General features: G+C 42.5%; 1 protein-coding gene across 29 annotated transcripts in view; it reads left to right on the top strand.

The window, feature by feature from the left end:
* The window catches only part of ZMYND11 (zinc finger MYND-type containing 11), a 111956-nt gene that overhangs the window by 20709 nt on the left and 68855 nt on the right, over window positions 1-22392 (top strand). For 8 of the 29 annotated variants that reach the window (XM_083466918.1, XM_083466913.1, XM_083466935.1 and 5 more), the window contains exon 2: window positions 11730-11799. The exons of the other annotated variants lie outside the window; for them this stretch is intronic. The gene's annotated coding sequence lies outside the window, so the exon portion shown is untranslated. The remainder of the gene's footprint in view (window positions 1-11729; window positions 11800-22392) is intronic. 29 annotated transcript variants of the gene reach the window in all.

Genomic DNA, 22392 nt, shown 5'->3' on the forward strand with positions numbered 1-22392 from the left:
AATATTGGTTCATCTAGTCAAAACATGTCTACACTGGCTGAGACCTGCTCTCCAGGGTCTCAGGCAAATTTGTCCTGGCCCTGTTGCTATCGGAGGGCAGATCCACACCATTTAAAATGCATTCAACACACATTTGAAGCACATTACTTGCCCCAAAGAATCCTGGGAACACTTCTCAGTACCCTCTACGAAGTACAGGTCCCTTTGGGGGAAGTCGGGGGCTTTAAAAGTGTGTATGATGATGATGATTTGTACCCCGCCCACCTGGCTGGGTTTCCCCAGCCACTGTGGGTGGCTTCCAACAAAGATTAAAAATACATTAAAATGTCACATATTAATAACTTCCCTAAACAGGGCTGCCTTCAGATGTCTTCTAAATGTCAGGTAGTTGTTTATTTCCTTGACATCTGATGGGAGGGTGTTCCACAGGGCGGGTGCCACCACCGAGAAGGCCCTCTGCCTGATTCCCTGTAGCTTTGCTTCTTGCAGTGAGGGAACCACCAGAAGGCCCTTGGTGTTAGACCTCAGTGTCCGGGCAGAACAATGGGGGTGGAGATGCTCCTTCAGGTATACTGAAGGATGCACTTTTGAATACATGGTGTGGATATGCCCTAAAAATCTTTCACTGCAGATCCTGGGGACTGAACCATGGGCCTTATGTATACACGATACATTGACTTGTACTTTGCACTCTTCCCTCCCAAAGCAAGGGCAACCACTCAGTATTTATTACAGATGTCACATTTTGTCCAGGGAACTGAGTGGATTAATTTAAATCCAGGCAAGTTAAAACCATTATTTAAATTGCCAAGGAAAAAAACCATGATCTAAGGTTGCAATCCCTTTACGCACCTACCTTGCAGTAAAGTCCCTCCAAACTCATTGGGACTCACGTCTGACCTGGTGTGTGTTTGACTGTACTGTAAGCCATTGATTTAAATCGGTTTTGGCATTGCATACTTCATACATTTCCTGAACAAGGATGTCTGTTGTCTACTAATTAGTTGTAACAATATGTCATAGTACGTTATAATCATTAAAAGATATTGGTTTGCAACTGAGTAGAGCCTTTTATACAATCTAGGAACAGAATCCAGTCTTGGAGCAGATATAAAATAGACCCAGATTGTAAGTTTCATTCCATGCAGTAGGAGAGTTGCACGCATGGAGTACAACTCCTCTTCAGTTTATGGGATGGGGGGGGGGGGGGAGTTAGGATCCAAGCCTTAGCCTAGGTGCCACAACTTTATGCACCAACTCTCATTGGCATTTCACGGCACAGTTGCATCACATGACAGCGTGGGTGCAGGGAACAGCCTTTGCTGCCATTTTGTTGCTGTGGGTTAGTTTTTAAGCCCTCCCCCCCCCCCCAAATCTTTTTGCCATCTTGTCTTGCTTGATTTCCCCCTCCCTCCGCAGCTTTTAATCAGTAGACGCTGCTCCGTTGCTAAATTCTCTCCACGACTTAAATATAGTGAGAGGCAATCAGTGCCCAATTACATATCTTCGTATTAACTAATGAATTGCCTTTTTAGATATGCCACCATAGTTTAATAATAAATTTAATATCTGGATCTGATGTTTTTAAGTAATAACAATCTGAATATGTTGCCGAGGCTTATTATGTGCCGCTTAATTTGTATTGATGAAAACTTGTTAAAATTAAAAATGTTATGAGGTGATTTGTTTCTCTCTCACGGTGGGGGAAAAACTAAACAAAACAGCTTTTCTCCAAGATTTTACCAATAAAAATTATTCCTAGTAATTACTGTGCCAATCCTGTGCTGAATTAATGAAATTCTGTGATAGGTCTGCTCATTTACTGCTTCTTAAAGCAACTCCCAAATTATAGGGGGGAAATGTCATTTTTATTTTTTATGATGTGTTTGTCTCCCGCCTTCCTCGTGTATTTAAACGATGGCTCCAGCTCATGTATTTTTGGACTGTAGTGCTGGTGCCATTAAAGATAAATCACTAAAATGGCACCATTTTGCTGTTCTGGTAGATAATGAATTGGTGACAGATATTTCTGAATTCCGTTTTGAACGTTCACTCATATTCTCATTTAATTATGTGAAGCATTGTAACTAATCACTGCACTTTCAAAGATCTCACTAGAACAGGGATGTCAGCCACCGTGATCTGGCTGGCTTCCAGGCTGGGTAATTATGTTCTGCCATTCTGAATTCCTCCCGCAGTTTCGACTGGATGTTACGACAATTATTTATTTACACAGAACGCATATGAACGCTGGCTGCTTGCAGCGCGGTACCGCTCGCTGCTGCACAAAAGCGGCAAAAAATCCCAGCTCCCTAATAATTTTAAATTTTGTCTATGAAAAGAGGCGAGGATGCCTAGCGGAAAGAAGAGGTAGGGTTTCAGAAGATTGCAAGCGGGGAGCATGTATGGGGATCCTTTACCTGCGTATAAAATGGAGGAAGAATACATTAGAAGGAAGGAGAACACATTCTTAATCATTAAAGATGCATGAATTGGAACAGGACAAAACAATAAGGGGAAACGGAAAGGGCCGCTTTATGGAGAGAATGATAGAAGCATATACTTTTATAAACTTGATGACTGTGTTCACGTAACTTCCTGGGCTGGCACCGTCACGGAGGAGAGAGATTCCACCCTCAGAAGCCCAAGCCACCTAACATGCATTGTGACCTAACACTCACTTCTTCAGCCTGTGTAGGGGTAGTATCCTGGCAAGCTGTGTGAACTGGGCCAAATAATCTCATGGCTCCTTAAAGGCTGGCCTATAACAGTGGTACCTCGGGTTAAGTACTTAATTCGTTCCGGAGGTCCGTACTTAACCTGAAACTGTTCTTAACCTGAAGCACCACTTTAGCTAATGGGGCCTCCTGCTGCTGCTGCTGCTGCCGCGCCGCCGGAGCACGATTTCTGTACTCATCCTGAAGCAAAGTTCTTAACCTGAAGCACTATTTCTAGGTTAGCGGAGTCTGTAACCTGAAGCGTATGTAACCCGAGGTACCACTGTACATGCAACAGAACGAAGGTGGTAGAATAGATGGAATCATTGCAGCTTGCAAGTGGGAATAAATTTTTTTTTTAATGTTCCCTCATGTTTTTGGAAGAGCACACATAGGTTTCCTTCCCAGCTCTCTTCTGGCTCTGCTTGTTTTGTTATTTTCAGGAATATATTTCCCTCACAGGGAAGGATTACAAAGTGATGCCTCCCCTGCCTTCAGTCTGAAATTTTATCATCCATTCTGCCGGTTCTTCAGGGCTCTGCCACTGCATTCCTGCCTTCCTTCTCATGCAGATCAAGCTATATTGGATATCTGGCCATGAACTTTCATAGGGTACAACCCACAGCATCAATCACATGCCATGCATCTTATTTGATATTCATAGCTGTGGTGGTCATATCTGTACACTGCCGTGAATTCTGATATCCAGTGGGGTGGTGCAAAAAAAATGTCTTAAATAAATAGAAATATCAGCCAGAAACTAGATGGCATGGCTCAGATTTTGTGATGTTAACAAGGGAGATTCCATGTTTGTACTGTATTTAACAATTACCTTTTATTCTTCAAGAAAATTCTAGAGGGTGCTTTTTACAAACAAAATACATAAATATCTGGAAGCAAACAATGTTTCTCACCCCTTGCCTACCCTTCCTATTAACCTGATACAGTGCAGTCCTGTGCATGTATCCTCAAAAGCAGCCCTCCCAAGAGTGAGTGTGCTTAGGATTGCATCCTTACACACTTGGTCCATCTAACCCAGAATTGTATAAACAGGCTAGCATTGGTTCTCCAGGTCCTCAAGCCAGAGGTCTTTCCCAGTCTTCCTTCCTGCGACAACAGGATTTGGACCTTAGGGCTTCTGTTTGCAAAACATGCCCTCTGCCATCCTAAGCCCTGTCTGTGGGCCGGGAAGGTTTCGTCATAAGATCCTTCCACTTGGCAGTCAGCTAGAAATCCACAAATGTAAATCGGGAGAAGCTTCACCAAGTTCGAAAATGCAATGACTATTTACAAAGCAAATCCCGATTGTATTGAGTTAAGTTCGACTTAAAAAGCTGTTTCTTTGGATGTGAGCTGTGCAGTCGTCTGTGTGCCTTGGCTTTTTGCCCAGGTTACACGTTTCCTTAATGATAGGGGTTTGATCCAGAGCAGTAGAGCATGAGCAAGGATACACGATTTGCACGTGCATCAACAGGATGAAAGGCCTAATTAAATGGGTGTTGCATGCATGTGAATGGGATTTAAGCAGCCCCAGATCTGTACGTGGCAATCAGATGCTGGCAAAGAACAGCCCCTTTCTCTTGCTGCATTGCATGATCCACTTTGGAACTTTTTGTATCGAGATCTTTATTTGAATAATAGTAGGAACAGCATGCTGTGCCTGTTCCCATATTCACAGATGAAAAAGCACAAATGATAAGCGGAGTTTGAGAAACTAATATGTGTTTTTGTTTTGAACTACTGTCCTAGTAATTTGTAGCTGCGAGTGATTTTTGTTCATGTGTTTTTAATACCATTATAATTTTATTTTGGGAGCCGCTTATCTGCTCATATCTTAAAGAAGGATGTGTAAGTAAGGCTTCACCCTTATGCTCACATAGCAGGGAGCAAGTTCCATTGAAAGTGTTACTTAGCTTGTATGTGCATAGGCTTGTATTGCATGCCTGGAATAGATCTCAGCGCTTTTTCTTGATAAAGATTTAAGGGTGGACATTGCATTGGATTAGTCTAATGTCTTATTGCTCAAGAGTCGTTTCAGATGTTACCGTTCACTTACTCGCATCTTAGACCTAGATAACATATGAGAAGGGTGCTTTGATCTAATAATCCAGACTTGGGTCTGGATTTACTTATAACACGTGAGAAACTAGATCAGTTACCATAAATGTTGCTCCTACCTCCTTAAAACCTCCATTGAGTAAAATCCAGTGACCAAGACTCCATGGGATTCATTATAGTCCTTCCTGTTATGGTATATAAGTTGCAAATTCTAAATTTACTAGGAGTCTTTAAATTTTGATTGGGAACTTTTCTGAAAGTTATGTGGTTCATTAGTGTTTGCTTACATACCAACGCAGGAATAGTTTATTCCATTTATATGGCTTCCTGTTGAAAGCCTGCACACATTTTTAAAAACTGCCTTCCTTCCCCATTTTTTCTTCAAGAGTACAGGGCGGCTCACAACAGCTAACAATGAAGGGTTCATGGTGTTGTAGAGGTGCATCTCAAAATACGCAGGAAAATACGACATTTGGGGCAGCCAAAATAAAAGGTTCTGTAAGGCAAAATTGCTGAAATAATTTCTGTACTAAAGCTACTGGAAGGTGGCCAATAAATATACATGTATACATATTTAAAAGATCTTAATGTGTCAGCAAATGAATAAATCTGTTATAACAAAAATAGGCAATGTTGGAGAACGGTTTGTGAATAACCTTACTATAACCTTGGAAAAGTGTTACGGAATAATGAGTGTAAGGCCAGGGCTAGGGAGCCTCAGGTTCAAATCTCGGCTCTTCCATACACCTCGACGGTTGAACTTGGGCCAGTCACTCTTTTTCAGCCTAACCTATTTCATAGGATTGTTGTGAGATTATAAAGTGGATTGTATGAGGTGTGTACGCCGGTCTGAATTCCTTTGAAGAAAGGCAGGATAAAACTGGAATGAAGAAAACATATAGGTCAAGGTGTGACCAAAATAGGAACAGAGTTGTCTTAAACCACAGCAAGAGTCAAGGGAAAGCAGAGATGAGACTAAAGAAAGGTCTGGAACGGCAACTATAGTCCTGTGCAAAAAATGATCTTGGGAAACAAACTAAACCTGAAGGCCTCAGTCCAAGTACACTGGTACCTTGGTTTAAGAACAGCTTAGTTTATGAACAACTTGGATAAGAATGCTGCAAACCCGGAAGTAGGTGTTTTGGTTTGTGAACTTTGCCTTGGAATAAGAACATGTTTTGCCTCCTGTCAAGTGAGTTCCATTTGTAAATTGAGTCCCCTGCTGCAGTGGGAAAGCACACCTTGGTTTATGAACGCTTTGGTTTAAGAACGGACTTCCGGAACGGATTAAGTTCCTAAACCAAGGTACCACCGTACCAAATATCAGTGATCTGTTTACTATCTACAAGACGAGTTTGCTGAACAAATGATGAGTGCTTTAATCTTTGACACCTGTTGTGGGTAGGCAGGTGCCTAGACCCAGACTTCCCAACCTCTAAAAACAAGTTGTCATAGCTGACAACACAAACCACCCATGTGGTGGGCAAGAAGTGTCATGCAGGCATCTCCTTGATGCCGAATATAGATATCCTGTCCACTACTCCACTTGACAAACTTTTCAACTTTTTGCAGATGGTTGGACTGCAGCCAGTAGGTGGTGGTTGTCTCTAAAGATCTTGGTAGGACAGGGATCAAATTGCAAGCTTTTCATGCAGCTGGGCATTCACTGTGGGCTTCTTGCTGCATGTGTCCCAGCTGGGAGCGGAGTCAAATCTCGGCGTTCAGTAATTATCCCTCTTAGGAGTTAAAGCTCCATTTTAAGATCTATAACCTATCTGAGTTGGTCAGTCCTCTATGTGGGTGGCCAGACTCCATCAGGGGATTGTGGCATACCTTGGCTAGGGCACAGAGCACAGGTGGGCTCTGTGGGTGGCCCCCAACACAACCTGAGGCTGCGTTGTACCTTCCCATCAGAGTTTCTTTCAGTTTGTTCCTAACTTGGCTGGGTTGTTGGGGGGGGGGGCAAAATACTGCAGCCATATAACACCTTGCTTGAGGAATTGGTAGCCAGGGCCAGTCTCCTACCTGGTCAAGTTCAAGGTGTTGGTGCTAACAGGGCTGTTAACTTGAAGGATCGCCTTATCCCTTCAGTGTTAGAAACTGAGATGTGAAAACTAGGAGCTAAATGGCACTTTAGACCTAGGTTATGTGCACAACAATGGAATGCCTAGGCGTGCTTTTTTAATGACAAGAATACAAAGCTGAAAATGAACGAGCTGCAGCTAAATTATTATGTTCATTTTTCACATGGTCTAGTCCCTCCCCTGCCTACCCCCCTAATATTCTTAAGAGGGTCTCTTCTCCAGCCTTCAGAGAGTAGCTAGAAGTGGGGAGGCAGAAAAAGGTCCTCCTTTCCTTCCACTCTGCAGTTTTAATGTGAAATCTTAGGCGCAGTCCTGCGCCCAGAGCTCAGAAACTGCTCACGCTAATGAAATTCCCTGTCGCAAAATGCACCTAGAACAATGGGAGTTTCGAACACTGTATCCCTTATATATCCAGTAGGTCACTGCGGTCTGCTGGAGAGCTTTTCCTGCAAGTTCTAAAGATACCAGAAGCTCACTCTACAGTAACACAAAACAGGGCTTTCCGTATGGCTGCCCCCATCAAGATATGACAGGCACCCTCAATCCCCACTTTCCAGAAACTGAAGACGTTTCCCCCCGACGGATTTTCAGTTTGATGAATGAGTCTCTGCCATGGGTGTCTATTTTGTATTGGTTTTTTGTGTTTATTTAAAATATATCTGTTGGTTTGGTTTTTGTGTTGTTTTCACTGTTTCTTCGCTAGTTTTGTTGTGCATCACTTTGAGACGTGTGCGTTGAGTGTGATTAAATAAATCATGTATGTATTGCACATTACCATTGTTTGCATAATGTTTGTAGTCTAAAAACATAAAGGTAGTTAATACAGCCCCCATTTGCTTGCCTGATTTCCATTCTTGACCTCACCTGAACATGCACATTGCAGCAATTTCTGCTCTCATTTCTGTTTCTGGTGAAATTCTTTGACATCCTACTTAACAGTTGGTGCTAAGAAAACGTATAGATCTGTAGGTCCGTAGAAACATCAGTAATACATGGCATGTTGGGTACTTCAATTCCTCCTTTTTTATGCTTCAGTCTGGAACCATGACTGTACCAAAATCAAGATATCTGTTCTTGTCTCTCTCTTCTCTTCCCCCCTCCCCAAAATACACACTCCTTCCCTCTCTTTCCTCCGCTTTGATAAATACAGTGGTACCTCGGGTTAAGAACTTAATTCATTTGGGAGGTCCGTTCTTAACCTGAAACTGTTCTTAACCTGAAGCACCACTTCAGCTAATGGGGCCTCCCGCGGCCGCCTTGCCGCGGGAGCACGATTTCTGTTCTCATCCTGAAGCAAAGTTCTTAACCTGAGGTACTATTTCTGGGTTAGCGGAGTCTGTAACCTGAAGCGTCTGTAACCCAAGGTACCACTGTCGATATTTGCTCTCCTTTGCACCCAGAGATAGCCAAATATACACACATGTAGCATCCCAAGACACATCCAGTCACAAGTCTGCACACATGTGAACCATCCTCTCAAACATATACATGGGCCCATTTCTCCCTTCAATCAATAGCTATGGAAGGAAGCAGGGAAGAAGCCTTTGATGTTGAGTAGAAGGCAGACAAAAGCACTTCCTCTGCAACCCTTCCCCCCCCTCTCTCCCCCTCCCCTTATTCTTGGAGCCATAGCCGGTTCCTCCCTGGAACAAGCATTGATACACATCTTAAGGTGTATGAGCACTGAACGATAAAGCTGCATGTTGTAGTGTTGGAGGCTTGTTTTAAGAACCCGCTTTTTATTGACAAAGAAATTCTGGGCTTGATAATAGGATGAAATGCGATCCTCAAAAACAACAACCCCCAAAGCTGCTTGATAATAATTTGTCATATATTACATTGTATTGCAAGCAGCATCCCTCAGGAGGAGATTTTGGGCCAGATTCAACAAAATAGTGGCTCTTGCGGGAGCAGTGAGTCCTGCTAGGGCAACAGGAATTCCCTCCCAAATTGGCTCTGGGGGTCAAGAAAAACCCCAGAGCAGTGTGTTGCAGCAAGTGAGCAGTAAATCTTGCATTTGACAGCATGATCGCATTAGCACACAGCTGAATTCCTTCTTTTGGATCCACTTCAATCTGTTTCTGTTCCATTGTTGGCCCCTCTCTCTGGATTGTTTGTGAGAAAGGCGAAACAGGTTTTATTTCATAATCCGTCATCATCTCTTGCCCTTTGGTGCTTGCAGCAACTGTGGTTTTCCACAAAGTGAGGTGTGACTCTTTGCTGGGTTGCAGCCGTTTCAACTCTGGGTCGTATTGGTAAGCTGCATCTTAAAATTTGCTGAAAAGCAAAAGGCTCAGTGCTGTGGCTTTCTGTCCTTTGCAGAGAAATGGTCAGGAGCCATTGCTATAGCAGTACACCACTGTGACGTGTTGCTCTGTACCAGTATTGTGAGCCAGGGCATGGCACTACTGCAAAATGATGGGTTGATTCTTTTGCAGTTAAATGGCTGTAAATAAGACATGGAAGAAGTGGTGTGGCCGAAGAATCATAAATATTTTACTTATACCTCGTGCAATAATATTTTTGGTGTCCTGTTTATGAATATATTAGCAGCCTCGTACCCAGTGCTGCTCTGTAACTTGAAGAAGCAAAAAGATCAGTGCATCCAGTCGTATCCAAACATAGACGAAAACCTGCTCCTCGGTCTCAGGAGCCACCATGCAGAATTTGGTTATCTGTCCAAATGCATAGTGAACAAGCAACTTTCTGTCCTTTGGTCCATCTTGCCCAGTTCTGTCTACTGTGATTGTTTGCAGTTATTCAGGATCTCAGGTAGAGGTTCTTCCTAGATCTCCTACCTGGAGAACTTCCTAATAGGAAGGCGTGTGTTCCACCACTGAGCTATGGCCCCTTCACAACCCAAGCGCCCAGTAATCTGACAGCAGCCTGTTTTAGCAAACACTTAGCACAAAGTAGCCAATGTGATGAACTACAGCCGCCTTAATCCTGACTGCTGACATGCTGGTGAGAGTTGGGAGTCCCAACATCTGGAGGGCACCACGTTGGCTACCGAAGGCACAGCAGGCCTTTCCTCCTAGCCAGCTCTAGCCACTCTCTGCACTGCCAGTTCTGCCTTTTAAATATTATTGCACGAAGATACCTTTTCTTTTCTTTACCTGTTGCAGGCTTAAAAACTGAAAGTTTTCTTTTTTTCCTTTTTGGTAAAATGTGTGTCAAAACACACAGGACAGGGTGATGCAAAGGCAGCCTAACAAAGAGCAACAGTGCCTTTTTTTTTTTTTACTTCTGCAAGCGAGCAAGGCTGAGGCAGAAGCCTCTGTTTAGCACGTCCTTCATTCTGATAGTTTGGTGTTAGGAACCTTTCTCCCAGTGTGGTGTAGTGGTTAAGAGCGGTAGATTCGTAATCTGGGAAACCGGGTTCACGTCTCCACTCCTCCACATGCAGCTGCTGGGTGACCTTGGGCCAGTCACACTTCTCTGAAGTCTCTCAGCCCCACTCACCTCACAGAGTGTTTGTTGTGGGGGAGGAAGGGAAAGGAGAATGTTAGCCGTTTTGAGACTCCTTCGGGTAGTGATAGAGCGGGATATCAAATCCAATCCAAACTCCACTCCCTGGTCTTGCTGATTTCCCTGTAGTTTCTGCCTTTAGCCAGAACCTGCCTTAGTCCTGGTCTGGGAAAAAGACTGGATATAAAAAAATTAAATACAACTATAATAATATATCCCTAAGGTCCCAAATATAGGAATTGACTCTGCAGATCTTTTTTCAGCCGTTTGTTGTTACTCCCATTCATGTTCATGATACCCACACCATACACTTAGAGCACATGGCTTTCTCCCAGAGAGTTCTGGGAACTGTAGTTTACCGCTCACAGAGCTTCAGTCCCCAGCACCCTTAACAAACTACTGTCCCAGGATTCATTGAGCAAACTGATGTGCTTTAAATGCATGGTATCGATGCAGTCCTGTGCATTTTGCCTCCCAGGCGACATTCAGGTGTGGAATCTTATTGCATATGTTTCACTGGTTATAATGCTAGCGCTTCTATCCTGATTTTAATGTTCCTTTTGCACTGCAGTAGCTGCTGTGTTATGGAACTGCGAATCTTTGATCAATATGCTGCCACATCTCAAAAAATTTTAAACGGCAGGAAAGAACTGGGTACTGGGATAGTGCTCCACATTTCATCATATCAGGAAAACTGCAGGAAAATTACAGTGCAACCTTCTGCAATTTTCCAAGTTGAAAGGGTTGCAAACAATTCCTCCCCCCCACCCCCATATTTCCAGAAGGGGCTTTTACATCACATGAAACAGGAAGATATAAAGAAATGTTGGGAAGGTGGAATAAAATGCCATTTGAATGCAATCCCAATAAGCCCTTATTTGCTGTTATGGCAGGATTTAAGATTTTGTTTTGTCACTATTAAAGTAGCGCGCGCACACACACACACACACACACACACACAACATGGAATAAATTATTCTTCCACATAATTGAAGGGAATTTGCTTTCACAGGATCTTATGATGGTCAATAGTTTACCTTAAACAACGGGGGGGGGGGGGAGATAGATGTGAAAAAGCACTAAAAATTTTTTTTTTGAAAAGGGAAGAGGATTAGACTAGTTGCATGAAATCAGATCTAGCAACAGCTGTTGCCCATGATGGGTCCTTCTGACTATGCTGGGAATCAGAGGTTGCCACAGTATTCCTGCCCTATGGATGAATTTTCTTTGAGTCATCTCGGCCTCCCAAATAAATAAAAAAAGCATTATAGACAGAACAAAGCTGTAAGATCAGCAGATGCATCAGAGCCCTGCCGTTGCTGGTTCAGGTGACGGGCTTGCGTTCGTAAACTCACATGGCTGTCATTTGATTCCATTTTTTCCTCTCCTTGTTCCTGTCTAGTATCCCAGCATCTCTGACGTCTGCATAAATCATTGGCCTTCGTCATCATAAGCCCCTGACAATTTTTGAAGTAGGTGTTTCTTTTGTTCTTGCAATGTTGTGTGTTATTGTCAGCAGCCCCTTTGCCTAGGATTAAATAACCCCACGTATATAAAATCCAGTTGCGAAGGAGTCCAGCTACTGATCACTTGCCACTCTCAGTTCAGTGCCCACTATTCTAATCAGTAATCTGGAGTGCAATCAGGAGCGATGTTCAGAATTCACCAGGTGCATTTTGCACCTGGCTATCGGCCACCTGCGACCAAGTGAAGATGCCCTGTTGCCAGGATGGTGCCTGACGTCTCCACCATCTGGAGGTACATGCCAGGGGATCCTTGGATCCTGACTGTTTTCACACGCTAACAGCGCATCCTTTGGAATTCTATCTGGGTTATTTTATCTGCACAATTGGAACGAATTTCAGGAACAAAAAATGGTATTGAAAAATACAACTTTCGAGCTGCCTGCCCCCCCAAATGGCAATTAGACATTCTGTTTAAACCCTGGTTTAATGCACCATTTGGTACCTATATATCTGAGTTTCTAACGCTGCTCAGGAGCCAGGTTTCTGGAGGGAAGCCATGTGTTAGGGGTGACAGATGCCAGGCATCTCTGGGCAAGCTGACTAGAATCTTCCTTGTCCAGGATTATGAACAATAGTGTAAGCAAATACAGTGGTACCTCGGGTTACAGACGCTTCAGGTTACAGACTCTGCTAACCCAGAAATAGTATCTCAGGTTAAGAACTTCGCTTCAGGATAAGAACAGAAATTGTGCCGCGGTGGCGGCAGCGGGAGGCCTCATTAGCTAAAGTGGTACCTCAGGTTAAGAACGGACCTCCAGAACAAATTAAGTTCTTAACCCGAGGTACCACTGTACTGAAGGTGGCTGTATATAACAACCAAAACAAAGCCAACAGCATTGGGGTTGGTGGGTGGGCATTAATCCGCTCTTGTCGAACAGTCCTCCAACTCCTGGTCAACTTTACTTTTTATGTGATTCATCTGTGTAGGCATTTTAAAGCTCTGAGCCGACTTGGGTGCCTTGACACATAAATGCAAATACACTGTTGTATGCAACGCAATGTTTAATATACACTGATAGAGGAATAATCCTCCGAGGCACTTAATATTAAAATACATGTACCATGTTGAAACAAACAATTGCATATGATAAGGGGCAACTGTGGAAAGCATGAGGCAGTGTCGTGGTTGTTGCAGACAGGCTAAACATGGATAAGAGACTGCAGGAAAACCCCCTCTGTAGCAGCTCATGCAAACACTACGTATTTTATTTTTTAATTTTTTTAAAAAAGATATTTATTAAAGTTTCAACATATTACAAAAATAAGAGAAAAGAAAAAGAAAAAAAGAGGGGGGAAAGAAAAAAAGAGAGAAAATGAACATACAAAGTAAAAACAGTTAAAAACAGATCAGTCTTTCCATATCTTATCTTTCATTTGCTTGTTTCCCTGACCTCCTCACACCTCCCTTTTTTGTATTCCAGTTCAATTAGTTAATTCAGCAAATCCTTTCCCTCTTTGATTTTATCTTAATCTTTTATCTTAATATATTATAACTTTAGATTATCATCTATTAACCATCCATTTTTACATATTCCTTTATAACATTGCTGCTAAAAACCACTTAACTTCAACCCAACATCATTCTAACATTCATTAATTTTGCAGTATTTCTGTAGATACTCTTTAAATTTCTTCCAATCTTCTTTCACCAACTCTTCTCCCTGGTCTCGGCAAACACTACGTATTTTAAAGACTACAGTGCGAACCAGATCCTCTGATGCGAAGAGGCAACAGGACCGCTGTGGGCATTCTGTTGTGTGACCAAAGAGACATTGTTCTAGATATAGGTAGGTAGCCGTGTTGGTCTGCCATAGTCAAAACAAAATAAAAAAATTCCTTCCAGTAGCACCTTAGAGACGAACTAAGTTTGTTATTCGTATGAGCTTTCGTGTGTATGCACACTTCTTCAGATACACACTTCAGTGTATCTGAGGAAGTATGCATGCACATGAAAGCTCATACCAATAACAAACTCATTGGTCTCTAAGGTGCTACTGGAAGGAATTTTTTTTATTTTGTTTCAAAGACACATTGCGACAGTCTTTGCCAACCCGGTGCCCTTCAGACATTTTGGCTATGCTGGCTGAGGCTGATGGGGTTTGTAGTCCAGAATGGAGGCTGCAATAAGTTAGGGTTGCCATACGTCTGGAATTTCCTGGATATAGCCGGATTATGGTAGTCGGAATCCAGTGTCTAAGCAGAAATGGCTGGGGAAATCTGGATGTATGGCAGCCCGTGTCGGAAGTCTAGTTTTTGCTGAATTTCCTTAAAGCTGAACAACTTTTGCATTCGGTGTTTTACTTTTTGAAAGATGGCAACCCAAAATAAGTGGTGTTAGTTTACCCTCTCGGGAAAGTTTTTATCCTGAGGTGTCCATTCAGACATACAGTACTGCTCACATTACGAAACACATTTGCACAATGCTATCTTCTTGTTTTAAATGTTGAAACAATGTTACTTGAATTGCCATTTTGTATATTAGCTGGTACCTTTTTCCTAAGCAATGGCATGGGAATGTGAGTTACAAAGTTGAATGTTCATTGCATAAACTTACCAATTTTTCGCTCTGTAAGACCACAAGACACACCTAGTTTTTGGAGGAGGAAAACAAGAAAAAAAATAATTCTGAATTTCAGGAGCCAGAACAGCAAGAGGGATCGCTGAGCAGTGAAAGCAGCAATTCCTCTTGCTGTTCTGGCTTCTGGGATAGCTGCGCAGCCTGCATTCGCTCCATAAGACGCACACACATTTCCCCTTTTTACGAGGAAAAAAGTGAGTCTTATGGAGCAAAAAATACGGTATTTTATGTTGTGTGGTTGGTCCTGCAAAGACAGCAGACCTTCAAGTTGTTTTGCTATCATTTTTTCAGCAAGATAGCCTTCTGGGTCCCTTAACACATACACACCCCGTTTGTGTTTTCAAAATTTGAAGCTCACAAAAATGAATTTGCTCTTTTAAAAAATGAGACTTCCCCATAATACAATGAAATTGCAAAAGCAAACATTTATTTATTTATTTATGCATACATACATACATACATATATATCCCGCCCATCTGGCTGGGTTTCCCCAGCCACTCTGGGCTGCTTCCTACAAAAGGTTAAAAATACGTTAAAACATCGGTCATTAAAAGCTTCCCTAAACAGGGAAGGAGAACAACAAAACAAAGGAGAAAAACAAGAAGAAAAGAAAGGAACAATAGAAATAAAGAGAGGAAATAGAGAGAAAGAGAAAATAAAATAAAGCAAAAGAAAAGAAACATTAGCAAAAAAATACAGAAAAGGAACTTCTAATTTTCCTTCTGCTGTTTACATAAAAGAATAAAATATGATTACTTAAAACCTTTGGTCCATGCGAACATCCATCTTCTCCACTTTCAGTTAAACAGTATTTCTTTTAAGTTAAAGTGTCTCAGAATCAATCATTTCTTTTTCCCCAGGAAAAGTCCGAGATGGGTTCCCTAAATGTTAGTATTATTAATAAATGTTAGCCATATTTTTCCTTGTAATTTTATCTCTTATTGATTCCCAACACTATTACTCCATACTGAGTGCGAAGAAGTTGCTTTTAGGAAGGAGGGGAGCAAGTCGTTAAGCCCTGTGTTGCACAAATGCCATCAAACCTGTTTAGAGGATTTTTGGGTATCAGTCACTGATTTTAAAATTTAAGAAGACTGTGTTGATTCTCTAGGGTGTCACTTTCCTGATTAAAGCAGTTTATAAATTCTAAAAGGAGATTTGTTCATCTGTTGCAGGGGGAAAAAGGAACAAATAGTCTTGTGGCATATTACAGATTGACAAATTTTATTATGGTATGGACTTTATGTGAGTTGGGAGGGAGAAACTGTATTGGGTTCAGAGGGAAATGTCCAGAAAGTAGCAGTTCAGTTGGAGCTAGAATAAAATAAGCACAGCGATCCTTTACAAGAGCACCTAAAATATGCAGTAAAAAGCAATAGATGGTTTGTAAATGGATGTAATAGATATTTAAAATTATTGGGTGGTTTTGATGTGGGTTTTTTTTTCCATTGGCTTTTGCGGATGGATTATTCTGCCTTTATTCAGCTGATTTATTTATTTATTCTTTTATCTATAACATTTTTATCCTGTTCTAAAGCCAAAGAAAGGCTTCAAGAGCGGTTTACAGACAGACAGTCGCTGCCTCAAACTTACAAACTGAAAGACATGACACAAAAGGAAAAGGGATTGGGAGGGAGGAGGGCAAAAAGCAAACTTAGGTGCTGTTTCTCTGTTTCTTAGTTGCAGAGTTCTTGTAATGAGCAGCTGGAATGGAATTGTGGAGTGGTTTTTATATGATGTCTAGATTCATCCAATACTGTGATTTTATGCTTTGGTGAACTACTTTGAAATGCATTGCATGCATGTACACAAGCATTTTTTTACTTGCTACATTTATATCCCAATGTTTTTCTGGGGGTCTCTTAAGGGGAAGTTTATCCTCATGAGAAAAACCAAACCTGCAAGGTCAAATAAGGCAGAGAACAGGAGCGGAGGAGACTGAGTCAGACCATTGTTTCATCTAGCACAGTATTGTCTACAGTGCCTGGGAGTGGCTCCCTGGTTTCAGTCATGTCCCCCCACAGAATCATAGAATCATAGAGTTGGAAGAGACCACAAGGGCCATCGAGTCCAACCCCCTGCCAAGCAGGAAACACCATCAGAGCACTCCTGACATATGGTTGTCAAGCCTCTGCTTAAAGACCTCCAAAGAAGGAGACTCCACCATCTATCTATCTATCTATCTGGAATCTATCTGGAGATTCCAGTGATTGACCCTGAAACCCATTTGTACGTAAAGCAGGTGATTGCCCAAGATAACCTGGTGAGACATGTGTGTTCTGGAAGATGGCATAGTTCTCCTTCCTTCATTAAATTGAAATTCTGTTATGAAGCCAATGAGCTTTGATATAGCCTAAGACAAACGCGGGTGGCAATGTGGGTTAAACCACAGAACCTAGGACTTGCCGATCAGAAGGTCGGCGGTTCGAATCCCCGCAACGGGGTGAGCTCCCGTTGTTCGGTCCCTGCTCCTGTCAACCTAGCAGTTCGAAAGCACGTCAAAGTGCAAGTAGATAAATAGGTACCGCTCCGGCGGGAAGGTAAACGGTGTTTCCTTGCGCTGCTCAGCATGACTTAGTCATGCTGACCACGTGACCCTGAAGCTGTACGCCGGCTCCCTCGGCCAGTAAAGGGAGATGAGCCCCGCAACCCCAGAGTCGGCCACGACTGGACCTAATGGTCAGGGGTCCCTTTACCTTTACTAAGACAAATGTTACAAATGGCAGGGATAAGTCAGTCCCTGCCCTCAGAGAGAGGAGGGCCCAAAATTGGCAGAGAGACCCTCTGATCTCATCTCTGCCTCTCCCTCTCCTACAGCCTAATGGACTGGCAGCTTTAGATGACATCTATAGGAAAAAACCACATATTGCTTCTAATGAGGCCACATACCAAAGTTCATTTCCTGTTGGATTTATGGAGCTTTATACATAGTCTTGCCATGGATTCTATCTTCTCTATACTGTCCTTTTGCATCCTGCCAGCATGCAGAATGAAATTACTTGAAATGCAGTTGGAACTTCAAGAGTCCTGATTTGATCGCGGTAGTGGAGGTGTTGCCAATCAGCTCTGATGTATTGGCCCTGCCTTTATCATTTTCACATACTAATTTCAACACGATAGATTTTGTGGGGCTAAAATTTTGTTTAACTTCTCTCCTCCCGCGGCTGCAATCCGGAGAAGTACACTGGTCTGACTTGTTTGTGTAGTGCAGGCATAGGCAAACTCGGCCCTCCAGATGTTTTGAGACTACAATTCCCATCATCCCTGACGCTGGCCCTGTTAGCGAGGGATGATGGGAGTTGTAGTCCCAAAACAGCTGGAGGGCCAAGTTTGCCTATGCCAGGTGTCGTGGGACTTTTCCCAGCCAAGCTGGAGTAATACTTCCTCTTTTCTCTTACTCCGCCAACAAGTTCTCAAGGGCGTCTTTGCAGCTTAGGAATGCTTTAAAAGCCTTTGAAGCCAAAGCGGGAAGCCATGGAGCAAGGAAGCGAAAAAAGATGCATATTCTCTTACGTAGATAAAATAGATTGTTGGGTCCTCACCATTTTGATTTATTGATCTTTTTAATCCCTTTCCCCACCCTCCTGGCTTACTGAATTCTGCTTGACAGATGTCTTTGAATATCTAGCTGGTATAAAGTAATCTGTATATACCCTACGTCACTTCTCAGGATTCTCTGTGTTAAACGGAACTGTGTCCGTCAGTCCTTTACTGCTTGTGAATATTTTTGGGTAAAGAGGTCTAAATGCATAAAGTTAGTGCTAATAAGACAGACTGGTGGAGGAATGAGAATTTTAGGCTATCAAAATATTACAGGATTGGAGGTTTACTTCAGAATTTTTAAGTAAAGGCAACGGCTGATTTGCATAGGGGGTTACATTCCTTTCCCCGGGCAGAGTGTGCATAAGACCATTACACCCTGTTACAACCCTGCCCAGTTAGGCTCCCTTTTCTGGCCACTTCCAGGTCGCTGTGATGCGCTCAGTTGTGCATCAGTCGATTGTTGCCTGAAATGCACATTATAATGGAGATTATGTGTTGGAACAGAATAATAAGCCAGTATTTAAACATCAAATCTCGTCTTGTGACACTTTAAAGACTTAAGGGTTATAGGATGTATCCAACTAAATTCTGGTGGGCCTTAGTTAGTCATGCCCCATTAATTTCAATGGATCTGCTCTGAATGGGACCATCACTGGATGCAGCCCTGACATATTTATTATGGCATAAGCTTTTGTCGACCACAGTCCATTTCATCAGATGAAATTGGCTGTGGCCGGGAAAACTTATGCCACAATAAAGAGATTCATTATGTGAAGCAGCAAGTTAAAGAACTTGGCAATGTGAAGGAGCATCTCGGGCAGTATAAATAGAAAACGGAAAGTTGTCCCCCCCCCCTTTTCTTTCACATAATATTGAGATGGAGTTGGTACCTCTCTTTTGGAGAAAATGATCTGTATAGGGTCCAGTACCAGCTGAAAGAGGTAAACTACCAAGAACTGTTGCCTGAAAAGGCAAAAGTATCAAGCTGAGGTCCTACAAACAATATGTGATATTACTGGATGTGTGTTGCCAGATGCTCTGAGGGAAAAGGTGCTTATTTTCCAAATCCTGTGAAGCATGAGGCTCTTACTTGAGATTTAATCATGTACATATCTATTCAGTAGTAGGTCTTACTGAGTTCAGTGGGGCTTACTTCCAGGTAAGAGTGTCTAGCTGAGAGAACCAAAATTGACAGAGACGTTTATCTCTATTAAAGATACAGCTTGTGTTCTAAGTTTGGGCATCAGCTATAGTCTCTGTTTGGCAGTGCGAGGTGTTCCCTAGGAGTTCAGCTCCTTCCATTTTGTGGTAGCTATGACTTGCAAGGCAAGGTCAACTTGATCGAATCCTTACAAGCAAAAAGAGGGCAGGCCTTTTCAAGGCTAAGCGTAGACATTTGATTTCTAAGTGTTCCCCACTCATCTCTTTTCTTTTTGCCCATCTTGCGTTCTTCCCTTGCTGTTGAAGTGCCTTCTGTGCTATCTTGGGAAGTTCTCCATAATTCACACCAAACAGAGCTGTCTAAAAAGAAATAGGAAGATGAGCTGATGACCATTGCAGTAGTTTTCTAAACAGCAAGGAGTTAGTCCGTGAACAACGTGAATTTGTGGATAAGAGAATTATTGTTTTCACTGTAAAAATGTCTCCTATTGCCCTAAACTTGTTTTATAGTAGATATTCTACCATAAAGTGCCAATAAAACGTTGCACAATGCAGATGCAAGCAGTTTCATGTTGGCTGTTGGCCAGATATTAACAGCAGATAAATAAATGTTTCCAGTTTGAAGCTGTGAGCTGTTTTAGTTACTGCTGTTTCTTAAATGGAAAGCACAGTTTATTGTTTGCCTTCTAATTTAAATTATAATTGAAAACAATGGAGAAACACAATAAAGTTAAGAATTTGCTTGTAATTTGGACATGCTTGTCTGTATTTTCAGGTTATTCAGTGCGAAGAGCTGAAGGCACCCGTGCTTCAGATTTAGAATTTATTTTATGTTCATTAGCAGCGGCAAAAAAAGGCCCCCTGAATGTTTCATATTCTGTAAAAGACAATTCATGTTTGGGATGCTAGAATTTTGGATATATCACTAGTAATAAAATTTGCTGATCATGACAGCGGTGTGACAAATAGACAAGGACCACTTTTTTGGGAATGAGCATTATAATTACTGTGTTGAATCACCTGAATTGTTCTCTTTAATATTATTATAAGTAATTTTACTTGAAAACATTTTTTAGAAACATGCATAGGTGAAAATGATGAAAGTTGTGAATGATGGTTGGAATTATTTAATCCTGACTGGAATGTGTAGAACAGGAATGGGAAAACTCTACTATGGACTCCAAGGAGATTGTTAGCTGCTTTGAGACTCCTTAAGGCAGGCATCCCTGACCACTGGTCCTGTTAGCTGGAGATGATGGGAATTGTAGTCCCAAACATCTGGAGGGCCGGAGTTTGCCTATGCCTGCCTTAAGAGGAGTGAAAGGCGGGTTATCAAGTCCAAACTCTTCCTCTTCTAACATCAGAGTTTCTGTGTGCAGGGATTTTATATTTAACATGTACTATAAACATGTACCGTATTTTTTGTTCTATAAGACTCACTTTTCCCCTCCTAAAAAGTAAGGGGAAATGTGTGTGCATCTTATGGAGCGAATGCAGGCTGCGCAGCTATCACAGAAGCCAGAACAGCAAGAGGGATTGCTGCTTTCACTGCGCAGCGATCCCTCTTGCTGTTCTGGCTTCTGAGATTCAGAATTTTTTTTTTCTTGTTTTCCTCCTCCAAAAACAAGGTGTGTCTTGTGGTCTGGTGCGTCTTATAGAGCGAAAAATACGGTATTCTATTCTATTCTATTCTCATACAGAGTAGTCTTACCGGTCCATTTGTAAGGGGACAGTACGAAGTTCAGTCAAGACGCTGCTTTGATGCAGGGTATGTCAAGCATGCAACAAATGTGGGGTAGATAGGGGCCCACTATACAGTTTGAAAGCCATGCATGGGGAAGGCACTATGCAGATGCCTCTTTCCCCAGTGTTGGTAGGACAACAGCTAGAACGTAATGGTGAAACTACAATGGATATTCTTGTCATCCCTTTTCCACTTCCCACTATGATTGTGCAGCACACACAAAAAAAAAATCACATCTTGGTATAGTAATTTCATATAAAATCCGTGTGATCATGGCTTTCTTTTCCCAGTGTGGTGTAGTGGTTAAGAGCGTTAGATTCGTAATCTGGGGTTTGCGTCTCCGCTCCTCCACATGCAGCTGCTGGGTGACCTTGAGCTAGTTGCACGTCTGTGTAGTCTCTTACCCCACTCACCTCACAGAGTGTTTGTTGTGGGGGAGGAAGGGAAAGGAGAATGTTAGCTGCTTTGAGACTCCTTAAAGGTAAAGGACCCCTGACAGTTAAGTCCAGTCGTGAACGACTCTGGGGTTGCGGCGCTCATCTCGCTTTACTGGCCGAGGGAGCCGGGGTTGTCTACAGACAGTTTTTTCGGGTCATGTGGCCAGCATGACTAAGCTGCTTCTGGTGAAACCAGAGCAGTGCACTGAAACGCTGTTTACCTTCCCGCCAGAGTGGTACCTATTTATCTACTTGCACTTTGACGTGCTTTCGAATTGCTAGGTTGGCAGGAGCAGGGACCGAACAACGGGAGCTCACCCCGTTGCGAGGATTCGAACCGCCGACCTTCCGATCGGCAAGCCCTAGGCTCAGTGGTTTAGACCACAGCGCCACCCGGGTCCCTTGAGACTCCTTAGGGTAGTGATAAAGCAGGATATCAAATCCAAACTCTTCTTCTTCCCTACCTTTTATTATTATTTTTTAACAGATTGCATTGTTGGTCGTGCAGTGGAGATTTCCCATAGAACCTAGAAACTCCCACTTTAGCTGCTCTTGCAGATTTATAAAACAGGCATCCCTCGGCTTTATGTGTAAATCATACCTTTAAATGATAGTTTCCAAAGGCCAGAGCCGCTTAGCTTCCAGTATAACATTGCCATTGTGTTGAAATACATAAAAGCAATGTTAGCTGGTGATTCGGCCCGGGGAATAGTTCTTCTAAGCCCTCTGCTGTATTGTGTGTTATCAGGAAGTTGTGTCTTTTATTCTCTTGAGTGGTATTTTCCTGTCCTTAAAAAAAAAAAAAAAATTCCAAGAAAACAAATCCGTTCAGCAGCAAATGTACTTACTCCAGCCGTGGCTCTGCCATTATTTACAGAAATACACAAACACACCCATGCAGTTTTAGTGACGCCCACCAGTGAGTTGCAGCAATAGAATGAAACACTTGAGTACGGTTGGATTGTGCAGCTTTGATCCTGCAAATCTTACTTGAAATGCTTCATCATCTCCCAACATAGTCTTTCCCACAGAATCATAGAATTGTCAGGTTGGGAAAGGGACCCCAAGGGTAATC

The sequence above is a fragment of the Podarcis liolepis genome (genome assembly GCF_965112155.1).
Source record: "Podarcis liolepis genome assembly, chromosome: 12".
In the NCBI taxonomy this organism is placed as follows: domain Eukaryota; kingdom Metazoa; phylum Chordata; class Lepidosauria; order Squamata; family Lacertidae; genus Podarcis; species Podarcis liolepis.